This window comes from Salvia splendens, chromosome 19, assembly GCF_004379255.2.
Source record: "Salvia splendens isolate huo1 chromosome 19, SspV2, whole genome shotgun sequence".
NCBI lineage: Eukaryota > Viridiplantae > Streptophyta > Magnoliopsida > Lamiales > Lamiaceae > Salvia > Salvia splendens.
In genome coordinates this window covers 8316110-8329960 of record NC_056050.1, presented here as the reverse complement: position 1 = coordinate 8329960, position 13851 = coordinate 8316110, and the positions used below count along the sequence as shown (strand labels likewise).

The following is a 13851-nucleotide window of genomic DNA, read 5'->3' as shown; positions in this document are numbered from 1 at the left end:
AATTGTTATCTAAATTTTGGATGTGTTTGTTGAAGAAGATGGTGTCTATTTCAATTGGAGGGGACCACTTACTTTTTAGATGCTTTTTGCTTTTGTCCTTCACTTTTAGTTAAGCCCTGTCAGCCTAGTCACCAAACATCCACTACCCTCTGAATATTCCGTTTAGCCCAAAATAGAAACCCGTACCTTCTAAATATTTTCTGCTACAAAAATGTCTCCTCATTTCACGTACACAGTTACATTCCAGATGTCTTTCATACTGTCTGACCAGTAAAACACCACCTTTAAGTTCTTGCCTAGGTAGAGACTCAACCCAAGCGTGGTAGCTAACCAACCTTTCCAAATATCACCGCGGTAGTTTAAACGCACCATCTCTGTGGGATTCGACCCTTATCACCACTATACTGATCAGTAGGAGTGGGTTGAGGAATCTTTGAAACCAGGGTCTAGGCTTAGTTAGGATCTCTATCCTGACCAGTAGGATATATCCTTGCTTGAACGACACCTACGCACCCCTGGTCCTTTCACTCCACATCGGTGAGTCGACTGCCTTTGAATGTATGAAGTATTTTCTGTCAGGGCGTGATTGAAATTTTCCGTGATCAGTACCTTCGAAACCCTACTCGCGAAGACTGCCAGTATCTGATGCAGATGCACAGGGAGAAGCATGGGTTCCTGGGTATGTTAGGCAGCATAGATTGTATGCATTGGGAGTGGAAGAACTGTCCCGCTGCCTGGAAGGGGTTCTACATGACCGGCTACAAGGGAAAGAATCCCAAGATGATCTTGGAGGCCGTTGCTGACTACCGGCTATGGATTTGGCATGCGTATTTTGAGATAGCTGGGTCGAACAACGACCTCAACGTCCTCAACTCGTCGCCCCTTTTCAACGAGCAGTGCCAGGGCGTCGGTCCGGCTTTCAGTTTTGTCGCCAACGGGACCCAGCATGATATGGGCTACTACTTGGCGGATGGGATATACCCTAGGTGGCCCGTCTTTGTGAAGACGATCAGATGCGCATCGGATGAGAGGAAGGCCTACTTTGCGGAACGCCAAGAGTCGGCGTGCAAGGACGTGTAGCGCGCATTTGGTGTGCTCCAGTCTCGATGGGCGGCAATTAGGGGTCCAACGCATTTGTGGCATATCGACTGCATTGCTGATATAATGTACGCCTGTATTATCATGCACAATATGATTGTCGAAGATGAAGGTGTACGACTGACTAGTTGGGCCAACGACGATAATGAAGCCGGTCCAAGCCACGGCATAGCCACCCCCAACGTACGAAATGGGGTCCCGCACGATGAAGCCGGCCTCCTCCAAGCACATGCCGACATGCACCAAACGGATGCTCATATTTGACTCCAAAAGGATTTAATTGAAGAGTTGTGGGCGCGGAGGATTGCACAGCGTTAGTTTTTTTTAATTATGTAATTTTTTAAAATGTACTTTTTTTAAAGTTTAAATAAAATGATTTGATTCTCCCGTATCTGTGTCGTAAATTTAATTCCGTATTTTGTGTGATTGTCAATTATTTGTTTTATATAATTAGGGGTGATGTGGCTAGGCTATTGCTGGGCTATATGTTTGTCCTGATGATGTGGCATAAGGATTTTTAGTGCTAATGATGTGGCAGGAGGAGTTTGTGACTGGGCTATTGCCGGAAGAAGTCTAACATTTGTTAACAAAATCAAGGTATGCCTCAATTTTCAAGAATACAATATACAAGTAATCTGAAAGGAATCTAACGATATCTATTTAGCTGGCTAGAATGATAAATAATTTATTTTCTTTAAATCGTAATCTTATTAAAAATGTCACGAATATCTAATCACCATAAATAGCCTATTTGTTAACAATACTCAATTTTTGTCTCATAGTATAACCTACGTAACAATACTCACTCAATTCTCCTGTAGGTATACAGTAGTACTCCCTCCGTTCTCTTAGAAATATGTCCAATTTACTTTTCCGTTCGTCCCATATAAATAGTTCATATCCATTTATGGAAATATTTTCTCCTTTGTTTTTACTTGATTATTTATGAGTCCCACCATCCATGAGCGGACCCAAAGTGTAAGAGGGAGGGGCTTTAAGCCATCAATGAAATATTTTTTATAACTTTTTTCTATTAATTTTTTTTGAAATTTAGTCAAGTTTAGTGCAAGTTATAGTGTAAAAGCCCCTACAAATTATCTAAATTACTCAAAAGTATACATCAAAATAAAATTATGAAATCTCAGCCCTATGGATGATTATTTCTGCGTCCGCCCTTGCCACCATCCATTACATTATTTCTAACAATTTTTTCTCTTTCTTTCTTTACCAATTAAACATTGAAACTCTGTACAATTCCCAATCAATCTATTTCTACGGCACGGGGGATTGTACCACATGTGAACCACACAAGAAATATGAATGGCACTAGCTTTTAATAAAATTAGTTGGTGGGATTTAACTTTTACTCTCCTCGTCCGCTATTAAATGTCTCATTTTTTCTTGTTTGTCAGTCCGTTAATAAGTATCTCATTTCACTTTTACCAATTTTTGAAAGTAGTCCCACATTTCGCTAACTTGCTCTACTCATATTTTATTATAAAATCAATATAAAAATTTAGGACTCACATTTATTAACTTTTTCTATAACTTTTTTTATAAAGTCAAATAATTTTTTAAAACCCTAATCATAAAATATGGGACATCTATCAGCGGAGAGAAAGATCTTTGTCATTAGAATAAAAAAATTCACTAATAGGCCACATACTAGCAGAGAACAAGAAGTCATATCCCTATATAAGTTGACGCATGCTACCTTAATTTCTGCACGGTTCCAGTAGCAATCAAAGAGGTATAATCCCTAATAAAACACCATTTACTATATTAACTATATGTACAATCTTAATTATACTCATATTTTGTGATTTCTCAGGATTCGATTTCTGTACCAAGCAACAGCCATGCAGGTGAAGATCGTGAGCAAAAGGCTTGTTAAGCCACGCACCCCAACTCCACAAAGCCTCAGAACCTACCACATCTCATTCATGGACGAACTCAATCCCACCATGAACGTTGTCGGAATTTTCTACTACAACTCCCCCGCCGCCGCGAACCTCGACTATCTCCATCAATCCCTGTCCGAAATCTTGCCGTCTTTCTACCCTTTCGCGGGGCGGTACATGAAGCAAGATCGCGCCGTTGATTGCAGCGACCAAGGCGCCCTCCTCATTGAGGCAGAGGTTGATCTCCAAATGCTTGAGACTATGAAGCTCGACGTAGTCGAGGAGCTCAACGATATTCTACCCTACGAAATCGGGGCAGCGGATGACGAGACGGACCCTGTCTTGCTTGTCCAGTTCAACAAATTCAAATGTGGTGGTTTGGCAATCAGTATATGCATTTCCCACAGGGTCGTTGATGCTTGCTCCCTGGGCACGTTCGTCTCTGCATGGATGAACGCTGCCAGGGGAGAAAACAGGGAAGAAATTTGTCCAGTCTATGACGGGCCAGTTTTCTTCCCTGGAAAAAATTTCCCCGCACCTGAGTTTGGGACAATTCGGGGCAGGGAAAATGGCCTCTATAACATTATATGCAAGAGGTTTTTGTTTGACAAAAATACAATTTCTGGCCTCAAGGAGAGGGTTTTCAATCCCACTGAGCAATCCCGACCCCCTTCAAGGGTCGGGGTAGTCTCAGAGCTCATAGTCAAGGCCATTGACCGTGCTCGGGCCCAGGTGGGCCCGGCTACATATTTATTCGTGGCGCAGGCTGTCAACATCCGGGAGAGGACCGTGCCACCGCTCTCCAAACATTCCTGAGGGAATTTGGTAGCTCTGTTAATCACAGAGTTATCAACAGAGGAGACAAAGAAGATGGGGCTTGAAGACTACGTTCGTGTGCTAGGGAGCGACGCGAGGAAGACAGTGCACGATTGCGCGGAACTGATAAGTGAGGAAGGGCACAGGGAATGGATTGAGGCATCTCATGAAGCGTCGGATATATCTCTGAGGGAGGATGTGAATGTTGTGTGGGTATTGGAGCAAGTTTGGATTCTACGAGGCCGATTTCGGGTGGGGGAAGCCGGAGTGGGCGAGTGTGGCTAATGTGGTGGTGAAGAACCATGTTCTGTTGATGGACATCAAAGAGGGAGATGGGATTGAGGCATGGGTGCAGCTTGAAGAGACTGATATGCCTTATTTCGAAGCCCAAATTAGAAATTTCATTTCTGCTTAGTTTGGTTCAAATAAAACTTTGTATTGTGTAATAGTAATCTATGTATTTTCGTTTCCTCTGTTTTATCAAATAATCGGTTCTTCTTTTCCTGGAAGTTTCAATGTTGATGTGTATAATGCCTAAGAGCATCTCCAGTGGGTGGATGTCCCACTCGGACATCCACTAGGACTTTCCAAAAACACCTCATGCCACGTCACTAGGACTTCTCATCCCACTGCCACGTCACTAGGACATCCCCTTCACAATCCGCCCTTGCCATCGCCCTTCCCACTAGGACTTCCCGCAATAAAAAAATCACAAATTCACAAATAAAGCAATTTACGTTTACGGAAATAAAATTTCTACACGAATACGAACGGGAAAAATTAACAACTTCATTTAAAAAAAACATACATGATTTGAAAAAAAAATTACATAGTAATAAAACAAAAAAAAGTACTAACATCAACGTCAACCCTTCCGCGTCCAAACTTCTTCGATAATATCGTTCTGAAGTCGAACATGGGCATCTGTTTGCCGCATGTCGGCAAATGCACGCATCCGCTCGACCTCTCCATGAGGTACCCCCATATTCACATTCGCGGTGGCCACACCGTGACTTGGACCTGCACCCGTATCATCTTCATCGGTCCAGTGAGTCAGTTCCGCAGCTTCATTTTCGACAATCATGTTGTGCATTATGATACATGCGTACATGACATCGCCGATGTTGGGAATATACCACTGTCGTGCAGGACCCTTGACTACCGCCCATCGACTCTGGAGCACACCAAATGCCCGCTCCACATCCTTGCGCTCTGCTTCCTGACGGCTCGCAAAGTATGACTTCTTTTGTCCGAGCGGATGCTTGATTGTCTTCACAAAGACGGGTCAGTTTGGGTATATCCCATCCGCCAAATAGTATCCCATATTGTGCTGGTTGCCGTTGGCGACGAAACTGATGGCGGGACCAACGCCATTGCACTGAGCATTGAACAGGGGAGACGACTGGAGAACGTTGATATCGTTGTTCGACCCAGCGACTCCAAAATAAGCATGCCATATCCACAGCCGGTAGTCAGCTACAGCTTCAAGGATCATCGTGGGATGCTTGGCTTTGAAGCCAGTAGTGTACATCCCCTTCCAGGTGGCGGGGCAGTTCTTCCACTCCCAATGCATACAATCTATGCTGCCCAACATCCCAGGGAACCCGTGCACCGACCCATGCATATCTATCAGACTCTGGCAGTCTTCGGGGCTCGGACTCCGAAGATACCGCTCACCGAATATCGCTCTCACGCCCGCGCAAAAATTCTGCAGACACTCGACGGCTGTCGACTCGCCAATGTGGAGGTACTCGTCGAACATGTCGGCCGCGCCTCCGTACGCCAGTTGTCTGATTGCGACAGTGCACTTCTGTAAGGGCGTGAGTCCGGGTTTGCCAGCTGCATCCTCCTTGATCCTAAAATACAAGTATCTTCTCTCTAAAGCACCCACGATATGCATAAACAACGGACGATGCATCCCTAAACGTCGCCAGAATAAGGCATCCCCAAAACGCGGCTGCGGAGCGAAGTAGTCCTGATACAACCGAATATGTGCAGCAATGTGGTCACGGGGTATTATAGTTCGACGACGGATCGGCCGATGTACCGCCGCCTGCTGCCACCGCTGCTCCCTCTGGTGTAGCAGCCTATCTATCGCACCTTCCACAGCGACCTCCAATTCATCCTCGCTATCACTGTCACTAGCCATTGTAGATATACTTGAAAATAGAGATGTAGAGAGAGAAACTTGTTAACACAAGTGGTGCGAATCAACGAGCCGTATATATAGAGTTTTAAAAAAAAATTAATATACCGGACGTCCGACCCACGCCACAATGGCGGACGTCCGCCCGCCCGTCGCCGCAACGTCCGAGGACATCCGACGTCCTTACGGGACGTCCGTATCCGAGTTGAAACGCCACAATGGCGGACGTCCCGGTCGCCCGTCGCGGATGTCCGACCGGACGTCCGCCATTGGAGATGCTCTAAGAGCATACTATTGTAGTAATATTTCACCTTTTCTTACTTCCTCATCAAATACGTGCGGTTGAATTGGGGGGAGACGAGTCCGAACTGCGAATGCATCCCAAACCCATTATAGAGGCCATTTTTCTTGTTACTTTACTGTTTCTCCATTTTACTTATTTTATACTCCCTCCGTTCCATAGTAATAGAGACATTTCTTTACGGCACGAAGATTAAGAAAAATTGTGTAAAGTGAGTTAAGTAAATGAAGAATAAAGTAGGAAAATATAAAAGGTAAAGAGATGAATAGAGAATAAATTAAGAGAATAAAGTAAGTGAGAAGAAATGTGTTGACTTTTACTAAAAAGGGAAATCTCCATTGCTATGGAACGTAGCTAAATCGAAAAATGACTCTACTACTATGGAACGGATGGAGTATTAATTTTCCAAAATGAGGGAGAAAAAGAAGCGACTCGCTGACGGAGAGAGTATAACTCAGCTACAAAGGGACAAAAGGAGTACTAATTTGTTTTCAAAAAATTACTCTCTTCGTCCACCATTATTTATCACAATTTCCTTTCTATTACGTCCAATAATACTTGCCATACTTACTTTCTACTCCCTCAGTCCACGAATAGGAGTCCCGTTTTTTCATTTTAGTCTTCCGAGAATAGGAGTCGTGGTTCACTTTTATCATAAATGGTAATATGGTCTCACCTACCACTAAATCATTCCACTCACATTTCATTTAAAACAAATATATTCAAGTGAGACCCATATTCCACTAACTTCTTTTCACCCACTTTTCTTAATATTTCTTAAAACTCGTGTCGTACATAAATGAGACTCCTAATGTCGGACAGAGAGTCTATTACTTTTGGTAATTAATGGACCACACATGCCACTAATGATAAAAATTACAAGTGTAAAACAAAAAAAAATAAAAATCATGATTCACATTAACTTTTTCCATCTCCTTTTCTGTACATTTTTTAAAATTAATATAAAATTGGAGAAATCAGTTTTAGTGTTGAATTAAAAAAATTTAAAAACTGTAATTTGAATTGAGGTACAAAATGTGATTGCATTAAAAATATATTATCTACATCCCACAAAATTATACAATTTTGGTTATGCATGAGTTTTAATGCACAATTGGTAAAGTCGGAGAAGTAGAAAGAAAGAGTAATTAAAGTATTGTTAATTGAGAATGAGTCTCATTTCACTAAAGATAAAAGAGTTTCCAAATTTAGAAATTACATATTCTTATTGGAGGACTAAAAAGAAAATAGTGCATATTCTTTGGGACGGAGGAAGTAATTTGTTCTGAGTTTTCCTGCTTTTTATATTAACTGTTGACATTAAAAGAAAGAAAGAGATAAAGAGTTCTTTACATTATTATTTTGGGATATTTGCATGTAAATGATTAAATATTTATCAAAATCTAGTTTTGTATGCAAAATTTAAATGTGTAAAGATAATTGTACATAAATTCTACGTTTACATAATATTCTTAATTTTTAAATTTAATTAACTTTAATTAAAAATTAGTTTTATTATTATTATATTATTATGTAGCAATATAAAATAAATGATATAGAAACTTTATATCAAATTTTAACATTATTTCGAGCTTGATTCGGATTAATTATACAATATTTATAAAAAAATATTTTTCTTAAATATGAAATTATTTAAGTTAATATTTTTAAAATTGTTGCAAAATGATTAATATGTAATTTATTTTAAATCAATTAATATTTATAAATTTATTTTTAGTGTAAAATGTTAAAAAAAAGTTCAATTATGTACTATGTACAATTATTCACATTTATTACTGCCCAATTAAATTTTTGTCAAATTTAGATTATGAGGTCGCTTCATCATCCATGATGTCCAATATATCTACATAAATAAGAATAAATCAATAATTTGGTTATAAATCAGAAAAAATTGTTGATTGATCCAGAAATGAGTATAAATCAGTAGTTTGGCAATAAATTAGAACAAATTAATGATTCGGTAATATATATGTAGATTTTTTATATAGTATGCAAAACAACAATTTGAATATATGTACATAAATTTAAAGGCAAATTAACCTTGTTTTTTTGGCTAATTTAAATACTGGTGGGTCATATTGATTTTTGATAAATAATAGTGCAAAATGTGTGTAAAGAATAAATTGTTCAATGGTTCAGTGTAATCAATTTTAAAATGTTAATATGGAATATCTCAGTTATAAAATTTGTTCTCATTGAATTATTTTCTCCATTATACTTATTCGTCTTATTTAAAGAAATGATAATATGAAAAATTTATTACCCTATATCTGGAATTATAATACTCTTTATGACTATATCCCAAATAATAGTGGACATCTTGGTGTGATACATGATAATAAATAGGTCATGTATTTTGTGAGTAGATAAATGACCACATCTCAGTCTTTTTCATGTTAGTTAATTTACAAAATAAAATTAAAATTTTATATATAAATTTTATAATAAATTATGAGATAAATAAGTTGCTATACTTACATCTCCCACCTATTTACTTAAAATAATAGAGTGAACTATAAAACTAGTACCTAGAAAATTAGGTTTGCATATATTTAGTACCCAACATTTATAAAATCGGGACTGAATTTGGGATTTATGGAACTTTTTAACTGAAAATGTGATTTTGTAAATGTTGGGTATTAAATAGATGCAAACCCCATTTTCTAGGTAGGACTAGTTTTGTAGTTCACTCAAAATAATAAGATAGTATCCAGATAAAAAAAATATGTGCATGCACTTTAGTCCAAGTACAATATTTATTACTCGCTCTCCGGCCCACAATAGGAGTCACATTTCTGTGGGCACAAGTTTTTAAGAAATGTAAAGAATAGTGGTTAGGAAAAGTTAGTAGAATATATGGTTCACCTTTTCATATTGTTTTTATAATAAAATGTGAGTGAATTGAGTTAATAGAATATGAAATATACTTATTGTTTATGGTAAAAGTGAAATAACTCTTATTATAGAAGGGACTGAAAAGGTAAAATATAACTGATATTGTGGAATGATATATTGTGGAATAAAGGAAGTATTAAAATGGGATTTCTCTGATACGAAGGAAGCACCACCTGCAATTATTAAACTGGAAAAAGCTCAATAATCCATACTAATAGATCTCGTATCATTAAAATAGATCTAGTAAAGGCTCAAATAACGTGGAATTTTAAATTGAATCCTATTACTCATTATTACTGTCGCATACACATCTTAATTAATTAATTAAATGGGATTTCACTGATATCATGGAAGGTCCACAGACGATTATAAAATTAGAAAACTCAAATTTAATGTAATTTCACTTGAATTTTGTGTATTATGTCCTCATAGTCGTGAACATAACGGCTAAACATCACCTCAACTTTAGTCATAAACTAATTGACCTAGTTTTCCGTTTGGTTTCGATACGTGTGTGTGTCTGTGTGTTTAATAAAACGAGAAATAAACTGTAAAATATATAATGAAAATCAACAATTGTATTATTTTATTGCATCAATAATTAATGTCTATATTTGTCTGTGCAATTGACGCGTATTTCACTGAATTAATATTTTACTAAAAATATAAGAGTAAACTACAAAAATGATCCCTAGATTATGGGTTTATCTCGCTCATAGTCCCTGGACTATAAAAATATCGTCAGACATCCCTGAACTAAGGGTTTATCTCAAAAATGGTCTATTTTCACTGTTTTCGGTCGAAAATACCCTTTTGGGGGTTGGGCAATTTGGTCTTTTTACACTTTTAGCATTTTAAATCTGATATTATTTCAGTTATGTACTAAATCTGATATTATTTCAAAATTATCATTCTTCTTCCCTTTTGTCATCCTTCACTTTGTTTCTTTATTTCAATATTAGATTCAATTTTACAAAATTAAATTTTAAATTTTAATTTTTAAACATCAATAAATTTTTTTAATTAAAAAATTATTAAATAACAAAATTAATAGTCATAATCAATATTTGATAGTGTCTAATATTTAATCAATAAGGTATGACAATGCCTTAGTTTTAATCAATATTTAATAGCTTTAATCATAAATAGATCATATAACGTGATTTATTCTGAAATAAATATGCATCTAATGTAAGACTAATATAATTTTCATTTATTAATTTGAAAACAATCAAAATTTACTAGAAAATTTCAAAAAAAATACTCCTATATAAAAATTTTAGTAGTATCAAATTTTTAGTCAACTTCATAATATTCAATCACAAGCAATTATAACAACCGAACGAATGCTAAATAGAATAACTCTTAGTTTTCCATCGTGATTAATATTATTTTTCTGTACTTCTTCAATTCAGCTGAATATTATATTAAATAATAAAAATTAATAGTTTTAATCAATATTTACAGTGTCCATGAATTAATAGTTTTAATTAAAAAATTTATGGATATTTAAAAATTGAAATTTAAAATTTAATTTTATAAAATTAAATCTAATATTGAAATAAAGAAAGAAAGTGAAGGATGACAAAAGGGAAGAAGAATGATAATTTTGAAATAATATCAGATTTAGTACATAACTGAAATACTATCAGATTTAAAATGTTAAAAGTGTAAAATGACTAAATTGCCCAAACCCCCCAAAAGGGTATTTTCGACCGAAAATAGTGAAAAATGATAATTTTCGAGATAAACCCTTAGTCCAGGGATGTCTGACGATATTTTTAAAGTGTAGGGACTATAGGCGAGATAAACCCATAGTACAAGAACCATTTTTGTAGTTACCTCACAATATAATAAGACTCACAGCTGTATACAATGAGAAATACGATTAATTAATGACAGAACTAGAAATTTAGTATAATATATTTATAATATGTATGAGACATCGGATAATAACTATAATAAAAAAAATATTAATGTCTGTTCTCAAATTCTTTAAATTATAAATCACAATTACAACCTAAGTTCCTTTATTTAATTATGTAAAAATCATTATCATAGATTCATAATTTATAATCATGAAATTTTAAGTTGAATAAATAAATAAAGAATCGAGATTCTATTACTCTCCTATAAAAATTAATCATTTAACATTTTAACTAATCAAAAAATTAGAACATATTTACATACTCCATTTTAATATAAATTTGATTTGTAATTGAAGGCAGTAGTTTTTTATTAAACGGATGTACGCAAATTTACAGAAAGGAAATGAACTTGAGCAATATAAATTGGGTTAGGAAAATAATATTCCCTCTATCCACAGCTAGTCGTCACAATTTTCCATTTTTATCCATATGTGAAGAAATATCTTATTAATTTTTTTACTATTACTATTTTTGGTAAAAACAACGTATTCCACTAATTTATCTTATTAATAATTTATTATGAAAATAACATATAAAATTAGGAGCTCATATTGTACTAACTTTTTCCATTCACGTTACATTATATTATTTAAACCGGAGTTTGGTCTAACCGAGCCAATTAATTGAGGACAAAGCCTTTATTTTCTTCCAGTCACCCTTATATTTCTTTCGTGGAAATGGAGTTTCATAGTAATACTGTTCGGATGACAAACGTGGTGGAAATATCGGGTCCAACACTGGTCAAGCTTTCGTTGAAATGGTGGCTTGACCCGAGCTGGATTAGTCACTCTACATAGAAATTTTTTTAAAACCATGTCATATTGTCAAGCTCCCGTTGGAGCAGTGACTTGACCCGAAGATCAGTCACTATCCATAGTTAAAAAAAATATTTAAAACAATATAATATTGATATATTTAATGACATAATTTAATTTAAGCCACATTAGTTTCGATTTTGGAGATTGTGAAAAATCACAAACTCTATCAACATTTAAACTAATATTTACGATTAAGTTTAAATTCATGAGAAAAAATAAAATGCGGCCCATAGTTTGTGAGCTTAATGACTTATAGTCTTAATTTTAGGTTAAAGTTTTCTATATCACATTTAATGGTGAAGGGGACTCTTTAAAAATTTTAAAAGTTTATCAACCCACATTCTAATTTCAGTAAATTTATAAAGACATTAAAATATGGTGTAAGGAGTATTTAGAGTATTAATTAAAACACATCTTGATGGAAATCACATGGAAATTGATATTGATTCTCTGACTTTCAATTACGAGGTTTGGAGTACTGAAGTAATTTAGTGCTATAGTTTTATCAACATTAGAATATTAACAATCTTTGAAATTTTTTTCCCAAGCAGTTGGCATTGGTATATTTTATCTCGAGTGAGCCAAAAGATCCAAGCATCGCTTAAATTTTAAACGTAAAACTAATTTGGAATTGCAAACTACTCCATATGATTTGATTTTTGTTTTTATGGCATCAATACGAGACATATACAAATTACTACTATTATTTATAATAAAATGGAGTGGTTAACCGAATAAGTACTATATTAATTTTCACGTAATTTCCAACTACTAGATCTTGTATTGATTTAAATATAGTAGATTAATCACCTTGGTGCAATGTATGCGACACAAATCACATGGAACTTTAAATTAATTCGCTAATTTTCGATTACCCCGACGTACATATCTCAATTAAATAAATGGCATTTCAATGATATCAAGGAAGGCCACTTGGACGATTTTCTGCAGCAGTTGATTAGTCGTTTTATATTCAATAGTATTGCGTAAGGGAAATCTATAATTCGTTTTATTTAATAATCCAAGATTCTTGCGTATTTTATTCCTTTGATAGTTTATAGTAATAGTTAAACAAAAGACATAACAAATATTTATAATACTAAGAAATTTCATAATCGTATAGATTTGCTAATAAGATGTTTACACTTATTTACAACTAATGGATCTTATTTTAATTATAGATGACTCATCTTGAGAGTTACGTATGAGACTCAAATCACGTGGAAATTTTATTCAATTCTTTAATAGGAAGTATCTACACTTCTTAATTAAAGTCGTAAACTTCGTCCATTTTACGTATCAACTTTAAAACTGCCCAATCCACAACGATCGCTACCATTTTACACGTGTGCAGGTACGGGGCGGCCCTAGGGCGGGCCGCAGTGGCCCGGAAGAGTGCGCCGTTTTCAGAAAATCTACAGCGGTCGCTGTGCAACGCGCAGCGGTCACTGCACAAGAGTCAGTGACACGAAAACTGCCTATAAATGTATGTTTTCTCATTTCATTCTTCATCTTTTCTCTCCATTCTCTCTTGCACACGACCCCAACCACAAAACATCCCAAAATTACACACACCCACACTCTCATTCTTCCATTCCATTCCGAGTTTTAAGTTTTCATCGTCCAATTCACTCCAACACAAGGTATGAATCCTAACTTTAATTTCTGAGTTTAGTTTCAATTCTTTCATGGATATTGTTCTCTATTGTTGAATTGTTCGGATGAAAAGCATGTTTTAGTATGGGGGATGAGTGTGATGATGTTTCTACTTGTTTTTCATGGTTAGATTTTTTGCTTGGGGTGGTGAATTGTTGGTTTTTGTTGGTGAATTCCCTCTTGTTCTTTATTGTTTATAAATTGCAATCATGTTCATATCATTGTGAGGCTATTATTACATCAATGAATTGCAATACATGTGTAGATTATA

The 13851-nt window shown here is 35.5% G+C and overlaps 1 pseudogene; it reads left to right on the top strand.

The window, feature by feature from the left end:
• The first annotated feature begins 2937 nt into the window (after positions 1–2937).
• Positions 2938–4230, top strand: LOC121778974 (annotated as a pseudogene).
• The last annotated feature ends 9621 nt before the right edge of the window (positions 4231–13851 follow it).